The sequence below is a fragment of the Acyrthosiphon pisum genome, chromosome A2 (genome assembly GCF_005508785.2).
Source record: "Acyrthosiphon pisum isolate AL4f chromosome A2, pea_aphid_22Mar2018_4r6ur, whole genome shotgun sequence".
Taxonomy (NCBI): Eukaryota; Metazoa; Arthropoda; class Insecta; order Hemiptera; family Aphididae; genus Acyrthosiphon; species Acyrthosiphon pisum.
Window position 1 is genome coordinate 3,935,965 of NC_042495.1, and position 11,318 is coordinate 3,947,282.

General features: G+C 27.8%; 1 protein-coding gene across 1 annotated transcript in view; it reads left to right on the forward strand.

The window, feature by feature from the left end:
• Window positions 1–3,395: 3,395 nt before the first annotated feature.
• LOC100165057 (ubiquitin C-like) overlaps window positions 3,396–11,318 on the forward strand; it is a gene marked incomplete in the record, with an annotated part of 31,601 nt that continues 23,678 nt past the window's right edge. The window contains 3 exon segments of the mRNA NM_001160377.1: window positions 3,396–3,429; window positions 3,735–3,746; window positions 4,622–4,632.

Below are 11,318 nucleotides of genomic sequence, written 5' to 3' on the forward strand. Positions count from 1 at the left end.
AAGAATAACGATTTTGCATGCATAACGCACATGCTATTCGTTTTGTGTATTAGGTAGGTACCCTACCACGCCGTGACTTGTAATAATTATTATGTAATAAATAATAATAATCCACATACCTATCTTGTTTCGTAGTCGAAAACTAATGCGAGTTGGTTGAATATATTGCTTCTATGGTTTTTGTCTGGTCTATAAATTATAGTTATATTATAAAGAAATAATTCAATAAGCAAATCATTCATACATAATTTTTCATTAGTTATGTATATTTTAAGAGCATTCCTATTACACTGTTACTCTGATATTTGAAAAAAAAGCCCCGTACCAACTAAATACATAACACTTTTTTATTATCGTGTACATTTTATAATTTTAAATGTTTAAACAATATATTATCTATATATCTGTATTTCAACATAATTATGTAAAACTTTTTTGACATAGGTACCTATAGGCTATAATACCATATAGTGTAATAATACTAAAATTATGTAATATTCTTTTAATCCTTTTTATATAATAATAATATAAAATAAATACTAGTATAATAAAATAATTTGATAATTGATGAAGAACAATGATTGTAGTTGGTACGGGGCTTTTTTTTCCGATGAATATAATTGTTAGGGGCTTTTTTCCTAGATTCGTTACACCATATAGGTATTTTGGTGCACTGTTCAAGTTACTGTTGCGAGCGTAAGTATATATGGCGACCGGCGAAAGGGGGACAAACCCGACGGTGGCAATGGGGTGGATACTGGTGACCACGCCTCCCTCTTCACCTTCAAGCACCTAACATTATTATACGAAATCAAGACGAGGTATAGTTGTGTATATTTTAGGTATCACATCCAAATGTTTGGGCGTTTGACCAATACATTTAGTCATTTAGATGACGGAGTTTAATGCGATTAATTGCATTGAAAACTTTTGTAGGCATATTACCGCACATTTAATGGCTATCGCATATATTTTGGCAAAATTAAAAATGTATTGCATATTGTAGCAAATTAAAAAAAAAAGATAGGTACTAAGTAATATTTTGCTTGGCTGGGTATTAACGAGTTAAAAAGTAAATTCTATTTTAACTAGTTACTTTTGGCTTTTCATTAACATAACTGTTAATTTACTAAATTTTTTTTTTAATTTACGTGAAATTAACGAGTTAATTTTTTATTTTAAGATGTAAGTTAAGTTAATTTATTTTATTTTTAATTTAATTATATTTCACTATTTTGAAGTCTATTTCGTTTTCATGTCTAAAAATATGTATCGTTAATATTGTTTTAAGTTAAAAATGTATATATTATAAGGAAATACTGTATTAAGTATAAACACGTAAGTAAGTCTATAATTTAGTTTTGGGTTGGAAAAAAATTAAGTAGGTACGCTAGCGTTGTATAAACAAATTAACTTTAATTTTTAACTTTTTGTTATAGGTGCATATTAACTTAACTAATCTGAGTTAAAAAACCATCAACTTGCACACCCTTGATATTTTGTCATGTAGACAATTCTAAAATAAGTTTTTTAAGCACTAATTATACAGTAATTGAAATAAAAAGAAGTTCATTAAGTTTATAGATACGTCATACCTATAATACCTATCCAATTATAATTTGTTTTAAATTCATACATCCGTCAAGTCTTCTGTTCCGCTTCAGTACTCAAAACTTTTTACACAAACAACGAACTCTAATTATAATACATCGTATATTATAGGCAGAGGACATCACTACAAAACTATTACTGCAGTCTGCGAGGCCCGGTCGCGCATTCCTCCGCCGTTTCGTTTCAAAACTTACGTGTATAATTTACGTATTCCTTCTAGATTATTACATCATTATTACGTTATTGTATTATTGAATTTCTAATTTATTACCACAGAATATGATTATACAGTATGACATTACTTGGTCACTAGTTACCTAACTAAAGAGAATATAATAAAACAAATTAAATGCAGCAATGTCCAATGCAGCTGATGATGTCAATAAATGTTTTTTTTTTTCATTTTTGTAGTACCTATGCTGTTTTATACCTATGTGCCACCATATATAAGTCTAACACATTCTATAGAAAATACCGATTTAAATATTGTACGAAACGATTTTTCAATTTCATCAGCATATCATACAAAAGAAAATTCTGTTTTAAAATTTGGAGTGAAAACGCACCCTCTTTTTGGAATTTTGAACACAAATAATAGCTACCTAGGTAGATATTTTTTTTCTAATAATTATTGTACGGTTAATCACCCCGTTTGGACTACACCAGTTACGACTATACAAACTTCCAACAGAGTACATATTAGATACAGACTGAATATCTGTCGTGTACAAAAAATAATAACAAATAACATTTAAAATGTTTTACATAGATTTAATATTATGAATATTATAAAATATAAATAGATATAAAAAACACGCACACGGCACACATTTGACAACGAACTTGGTTCTTCTATCTATATACAATAAGAGTATATATAAGAATCTAACTTGATTTCGGAGACGAAGGAAACCGGTTTGTTTGTTTATTTATTATTATTAATTATTTATTTATTTGTTTGCACTTCCATTTTTCCATTTGAAATATATATTATTCATTGAACAAATAATTTATTGTTACATTTTTTTCTACCTTATCTCTATTCTATAATAAAAAGGATAAAATTTACCACTCCAGTGGTTGAATTCAAAATGTATAATTTAGGGATATATTTAAGGATATATAATTTTCAGAAATTAGCAATAACAATAACTACAATATGTAATTATATTATATTATTTGTATAGCTAAGAAATATTCATATGTTTTTTAATTAAATTATAAAAAAATAATTTCTTCCGGAGGAAGGTCGGGCAGCTAGTAATATATAAGTATATAGACTATATAATATAATGATACATAAAAATATAATATTATTAGATATAACCATCGATTATAAAATACTATAATAATAATCAAATATGGTATAATTCCGTATAAAAGGTACCTACATGGCTACGTTTTACGTCACTGACAACAATAATAATGTGACATTATTAATTTTATATTTTCTATCCGCTAAAATGGTCAAAACAAGAATCCAAAAATACCACTAAAAAGTAACTGTAGATTCTAATATTCTATTGAATAACGTCATACAAAAATATCGAAAATAAAACAATTTTATTATAAAATAGTTTTCTGATAAGAAAGTGAATCAAGTTGGTATTTTGGGGGTCAAAAGTAAAATTAAGGAAAAACGGGAATTTTTAAATATTATAATATTTTAAATATTATCATTTTCTATATACCATAATATTTTAAAAATATTTTGACTTATTTGCTCAAAATATAATCAATTATTTATTGTTTAAGAAAATTATCAATTTTAATTTTTTTATATTTTTTTCTATAATTGTCAATAAAATGTTATTTGTTGAGTAATAATGCGTGGAAATTTAATACAAGGCTCCTGATATATTGTTACAATAGCAGTTGAAAAATATTGAAAATACATAGGCACAATTTTTTTTTATAAGTATTTTGAGTTTTTGGGTAACAATTTATAAAATGTTCGGCTTTGATAGCTATAGGGTTTAAAATTTAAAACAATAGGTTCCACGTAAGTAGGTAGTTAATTTGGTAACCAAAAAATCTAAAAATATACATATCAAATAACCAACAATAACGATTTTAGTCATTTTTTTTGTAATTTTTTATTATTTATTCAAGTATTCATCTTACCGGTTATTGCATTAATAATAATAAATAAGTAATAGACTAATAACAATATAAATATAATATAAAAAGCGGGCAAGTGTGTGTCGCATTGTCGTCCTGCTATACAGTAGGCTACAACTTACAAGTTAATCATTGTAATTGATGGTGTTAAATTTGAATTAAATTATATAATATCATTGTAAGTATAAGAAAAACGATTCTGAGCGAAAACAGTCGGTCAGCCTATGATGATAATTGATAACACTATAAGTATATTGTATATTTGATGGTATTATTGTGAATAAATATAAACCTATTTACGAAAAACTTTGTTTTACATTTTCAATCCTTAGCTATAAAAGTTCAAAATTTTATAAATTTTTACTAAAAATAATTATTAAATTCTAAATTTGAATGTTGGCAAAAATGGAATGCTTGTAAAAAAAATTGTTCCTATGTATTTTTATAATTTTTAAGCTGCTATTCTTTAATTTACTTATAAAAATCCATAGGTATATAAATGTATTCAAATTTATGATTAATCTTAAATTACATTTTAAAAATCTTAAATTTAAAAAGAAACATTTTTACGAATTTCCAACTCAAAACAATTTGCACATTTTCGTGAATTTTGCGTATTTTGTAAATATTTGAACTTTAAATGCTTAAAAAAAAAAATGGAAATATGATGGATATTAAATATTTTTCTTCTGTCTTTGAAACAATATATTAGGACCCTTCTATTAAATTGCCAGGCTTTTATACCCAAAAATAAATTTTATTGATATTTATAGAATAAAAAACTAAAATAATAACGAACTAGATTCACTTACCTATGAGAAAGATACTGTTAAAAAAAATCTAAGCAAACTTCAAACGATCATCAAAATATAATTCGTCTTTCTAATGGACATTTTTTTTTGATAAAGATGGAAAACCTTATAACTTATAAGGAATTTTGTATTACATTGCAAAAAAAAAAATGAAATTATAACTCAAAAAAATTTGCAGTCATCTTACACATTTTCGTGAATTTTACGCCTATTTAGTATTTTGTCAAAATCCGATCCTTAAATGTTTATAAAAAAATATTTCAACTATGGATTCTTAATATTTTTCAAATGGCATTGTAACAATATATTAAGAGCTTATTAGTATTGCATTATCAAGCTTTTTACCCAACAGATAAAATTATATTGACATTCATAGAAAAAAAAACTAAAAATTGGAAACTGAAAATGTCCGTGAACACACTGAACAGTTCTTAACAAGTCAAAATATTTTCAAAATTGTATCGTGTAAAGAAAATGCTTATATAAACAACCAGAGAAAATTTGATGAATCTACGGTTATTTGTTATACAGTCTGTTCAAAATGAGATCAGTACACGGCGACGCGAAAGGGGTGCCACGGAACAAAGCCACGCCCATGCGCACTATTTAGCCGCCCGTACCGATCTCATTTTGAACAGACTATAGCTGAGTTACAACAATAACCAAAATCGATTTATTCGAAAACCTATTATGCGTAAAAATTTTTGTTTTTCCTTAATTTTTTGTTTTGTTTTTCTCGGCGTTTTTGAAAACGCCTAGGAATTTTAGCCCTCCCAATGCACTAAATAGATACACTTTCCCATCGAACGAGGTACTGAAGTTGAAAATCGAAGCATTGTTTCGACTACTTATCGTGTACACACACAAAAAAAATTTAAATACACCACTATAAAATCAATACGTCATTCATTTCTCCGCTCAGAATCTAAAGCCGGATTCCCATGACTGGTGTACTTGACCAATATTCGGTACTGCGGTTACTTGCCATGCCGTCGGATCGGCATACGATACCTACCTGTACCTACAATTATTTGTCACTGGTGCCGTTCCGATGATTTTCGGTCAATGTGACACAAGTCAAAGGAACAGCCAATATATTAGGTTTTATACTACTGATCCCACGACCGGTTCGTGTAGACCAGGAAAAACAGTAGCATGATAACTTTTGTCCAGAGACGCAAAAGTTATAGTAGGTATTAATAATACAAATTCTATAATATAATAATTTTTTTATTGTACATTAAAGTATTAATTGTTGGAATTTTTTGGTTTATATAATTGACAATGTTTGTATGCACATGTTTGAGATTGATGGATGATCGATTAGCATTTTTTTTAGAATTTTATATACTTAATTATTTTATATGACGTACATATACCTACTTACTTACGTTTTATTATGAATTGTAAGGTATGGGAACAATTTATTATAATATGCAAATAATAATATATGATAGGTACCTATAATAAACAAATTAAATTAATAAAAAATAAAATTAATAAAAAAACCTAATTAAAATGGTGTGTAAAATTTAAAGCAATATTCCTAGTAATTAGCTCTTTAAAGAAGGATTATTTACAGGGAACCAGGTAATTGATGTTTATAAATTTCAGCTAGCTTAAAATCATTGAAAAAATAAATTGAAGGAGGGTGTTGGCGCACGCAGGCAAATGCATTTTAGAAATCAAAAAAAAAAATTTTGAAAAAATTATACAGTAGGAACTCGTCGTTAAAAATAAAAACTACAATCTCCAGCTTTTTAAACCGAAAAAACAATTGATGCTAATGACTTCATCAAAGAAATGTTGAAAGAATTGAGCTATACTGAAAATCGAAAAAAATAATTGAAGGAGAGTGTTGGCGCCAACAGGCAAATGCATTTTAGAAAGCAAAAAAAGAAAAATTTGAAAAAAATATAATGTAGGTACACTGAAGACATCAAATTACAGTTTCCAACTTCTTAAACAGAAAAATTATTCCTAGTTATGAGCTCATTAAAGAACGATTATTCATAGACAACCAGGTAATCGATGTTTATAAATTTCAGCTAGCTTAAAATCATAAAAAAAAAAATTGAAGGAGGGTGTTGGTGCCCGCAGGCAAATGCATTTTAGAAATCAAGAAAAAAAATTTAGAAAAAAATATAGAGAAGGGACACTGAAGATATCAAATTACAGTTTCCAACTTCTTAAACAGAAAAATTATTCCTAGTTATTAGCTCATTAAAGAATGATTATTCATAGACAACCAGGTAATCGATGTTTATAAATTTCAGCTAGCTTAAAATCAAAAAAAAAAATTGAAGGAGGGTGTTGGCGCCCGCAGGCAAATGCATTTTAGAAATCAAGAAAAAAAATTTAGAAACAAATATACAGAATGGACACTGAAGATATATAATTACAGTTCCCAACTTCTTAAACAGAAAAGTTATTCTTAGTTATTAGCTCATTAAAGAACGATTATTCTAGACAACCAGGAAATCGATGTTTATAAATTTCAGCTAGCTTAAAATCAAAAAAAAAAAAAATTGAAGGAGGGTGTTGGCGCCCGCAGGCAAATGCATTTTAGAAATCAAAAAAAAAAAATTAGAAAAAATTATACAGTAGGAACTCATCGTTAAAAATAAAAACTACAATGTCTATCTTTTTAAACCGAAAAAACTATTATTGCTAATGACTTCATCGAAGAAATGTTGAAAGAATTGAGCTAGGCTTAAAATCGAAAAAAAAAAATTGAAGGAGGGTGTTGGCGCCCGCAGGCAAATGTATTTTAGAAAGCAAAAAAAAAAATTTAAAAATAATTTTGTGATATCTGGTTGTCAGTGATTAAGAAATTTTATAGAAAGATCAACAGCAGCCTATTAACAGCTTATTAACTTTCAAATTAAAATTGTAAAGCAAAACCAAATGACGAAAAATTAAACATTAACTATTCTGTGAAGACTTACAAAGTTGAAAGTATTTATATTTAAACTTCAATGGGGTTAAATTTATAAAAAAAAAATAAAAATTGAAAGGAGAAACCGGGCAGCCGCGTCAAACGCATTTTATGATTCAACAAAAGAGTATAAAAAAATGTTAGATGGCACCAGGTTGTCAAGTTTAAATCATAATGTAAGTTTAAAAATCTTTATAAAAAGATCATAATGAAATTAAATATATGTATAAAAAAAAATGAAGGGGAATGTTAAGGCCTGCAGGCAAATGCATCATAAGAAATAAAAAAAAAAGTAGATAAAATTTAATTCTTTAAATACTCTTGAAAAAAAACTTAAAAATTAAATAGCTATAACGAACTAGAGATTGCAGTCTATAACCTCCAATTATATAGTAAGTACACAGGTAGGTACTCAGTGTACTCCTAGGTATATCTGGTTAGTGTTAAATAAAACATTTATACAAAAAAATCTACAATAGTTGAATTTTAATCAAAAAAAAAAAAAAATTTACGAGGAATACCTGGCTGAAATAATAATACTACGCTGGAAGATATATACTGTAGTACATTTTAACTATAATCAAAAAACTAGGTATTGTTTACATTAAAATAAACCAACAGTTATTATGATCAGAGGTGTATAACCGTAATATATGGTTTAGAAAATGTATAAAAATTAATGCAATTTATTAAGGATGCAAAAAAAATTAAATGGGAAGAGGTCCTGCGCAGACTCTTGTATGTGATTGTAATATATGAAGGACATAAAATAATGTTTAATTTAAAATAATATTCTGATTAATCTGGTTTTACAGTAAATTTTAAGTAGGAAGGAAACATTGAGAATTCTTCGACAATAGGATATTAATACACCAAACGATATTTTAAATATAAAACTATATTGAATTTATACATTTTCTATTTACAAAACCTTATAAGTATTGAAAACCTCATAAACTCTTATAAAATATTATTTTATTATGTTTTAAAATACATTTTATAATTTATTGTGGTAAAAAATCATTAATTAAAGCTGGCACTATTTAAGTTTTTAATTACCTATACTGGTACAACTCTAGCTGGCAGTCTTTAAGACCGTGTTAAAAACTATGATAAATAGTTAACGTCTAATTTCCTGTCCTATCCTAACCTAACCAAATTAATAATATTTAAATATTTTCTTTCATTGTTATGTTTTCAATATCGAATACCTGTACCTATAGTTGGTAGAAAAAGATCATTGCAAAGCTCACGACCAGTGGTGATAGTCATCTATCATCACCATAGCTTCAACTAACCGTCTTATGACTTATTAGGACACTTTGAATAAAAAGATCCTGAGTTGGTTGCCGAACATCAGTGTTTAATTATCAAGTTGATCATTTGATTGTAGACACCTTAATAGCTTAGATCAATTAATTCTATGGATGGACATGGAGTCATACCCAGCTCACTCGTGTAAACAATTTGAAGCACACAATATATGCCACGAGTCTCTGACATTTTTATGGGTACATATAAATTCACATAGATAAATATGAGACATTTCACTTTGCGTACGTATCTTAGTCAGATACTTGTCGCTAATATGTGCTTTAAATTATCTGGATACGGGCCCATTCATAGTATATGATCTAATAGGTGAATACAATAACCGTGATCACAACTTGAAAGCATGATTGGATGTTAATTGTAAAAGTTATAAGTATTAATGATTTATCAGCTTGTATCGTATTCGTCTTACAAGTGTGTATCAATTTCAGCAGAACTTATTTAGCATTGTAAATAATAATAATCCATTAATCGAATATAGGCACAATTAAATCAGAGTATTTAAATATTATGTAATTGCATATTATAATATATCATTTTTATTTAATTATTTCAAATTATTATACAAGTATAATATGTCAAATATAGTCTCAATAGACTTTTGAAAAAACACATAACTACTGTTATTTTTAAATACTCAAAATTGTCACAAAAATAATAATTATTATAATACAAGTATACTGTATACCTACGTCAGGTTTTAAAAAATCAAAAGAAACGGTTTTGACAAAAGTGTACCTACTAATTTCATTAGAAATTATTCGTTGAAAGGAGAATGGAAAGATCGATCGACAATCGACGATTATCAACAACTATTGAATATTATATCGCATAGCCGTGCCGTTAAGATTTGGCGCCCAGGGCAAAATTAAAAATATTCGTCCCCTATTTTATTTATCATTAATCATAAATCATAATGCATTTCATTTCTATTTAATTAAATTTAAGCCCATTTAAACATACCTCTTTGCACTGTGTTCATTACTTTTCTCATTGTCAGGTATTTTAGGATTTAACTTTTTCCAATTATTAAATCTTTGTTGTGGATCTGATGGAGAAGTCATTGTTTTGTTTGCGAAAAGCATACACGGAAAGCAATGTATACATTTAGTTTTATTGCTGTACAATAGTCACGAACTTTCAACCTTTACACCATTTGGTAGAATTTTATTATATTATTATTATATTATATTAATTTTATCGATTAATTATACACAATTTCCTCTAAAATTTCACTACTATAGTTTCATTACAACTAATAGTCGAATTAGATGAAGAATTTTCTTGATTTGATTTATTTATCCATTTTTACCATTGAGTGGCTAACAATTTATTTTCTAAATCGTTATTCTTTTTTTCTATCTACATGCTAAATTGCATTTTTTTTTTTTTTTATTATTAGAGTGATTGATTTGATTAAAAACGAACGATGCTTAAAGATAAATTTGATATCTTCAAGACAACACTTGTAAGACACACTTGGAGACAACACATGCATATTTTGTAACGTCTTCTTTAAAGTAAAATGTTTTATTGATTTTATTTTAGCTTCATAATTGTAAAAATACTAGGAAAATGTTGAGATTTCGAGCAACTTTATAACGTATTCAAATAATTGTATTTTGGACTTCTTAAATCATGATCTGGAGGGTTATACCTTTTGGTCTTCCAGTATCCACAAAAATTTCATTTTATAATATAAAAGCCCGACTCTGCCATATACTGTGATATGAATAGCCCTGTCCACCTTTATATTCTCTAGGTACATAAAAAGTAAATTTAAGACAGAATTGTAAATGTTATAATATTTCTGATTTGGGGGACGAGATGGCCGAGCGGTCTAAGGCGTCGGTTGCGGCGCTGCCGTCGCTGGCTCAATTCTTGGCCACCGGGTGGCATTTTTCTTCGGGCAAGTCACGGTGTCCGGAGAAGAAGTGCCGCCATCCCCCACCCGAGCATGGTAGATACCTACGCGTGCCCAAATCGAAAATTCTGCCAAAACCAACACACACGTGTAATCAAACTATAATTCCCTCCCCTACAGTACCACAGGCTAAACAGTTGAAGCCTTAACCCTAAAAAAAATAAAATATTTCTGATTTCAATGATTTTCAGTAGTTTGTATAATTAAATTGGAAAAATAGAAACCGATATCATTTGCACAGGATTGTGACTAACACAATTATACTTTTATCGAAAAAAAAAAAAAATGATAAAAATACTATTTTGATATAATTTTTTTTTTTGTAATTTATTGTTGGGCGATGCATTCAACCTAATCGGGTAACCGGGCACGTCTATCCAATATAAATGATCAGTATTGTACATTTCGTTATATTTTTTTTTAAAAGAATATGATTTTTTTTTCAGCTTAAGCCCAACAACTTTAACCGTTAGCTGTGTTTTGTTTGTTGTTTGTCTGTAGGGGGAAATAACGGTTGGTTGAAACACGTTGAGATGTTAACCTAATCAGGCGACCGGGCATGTCCATCCAATACATCTAA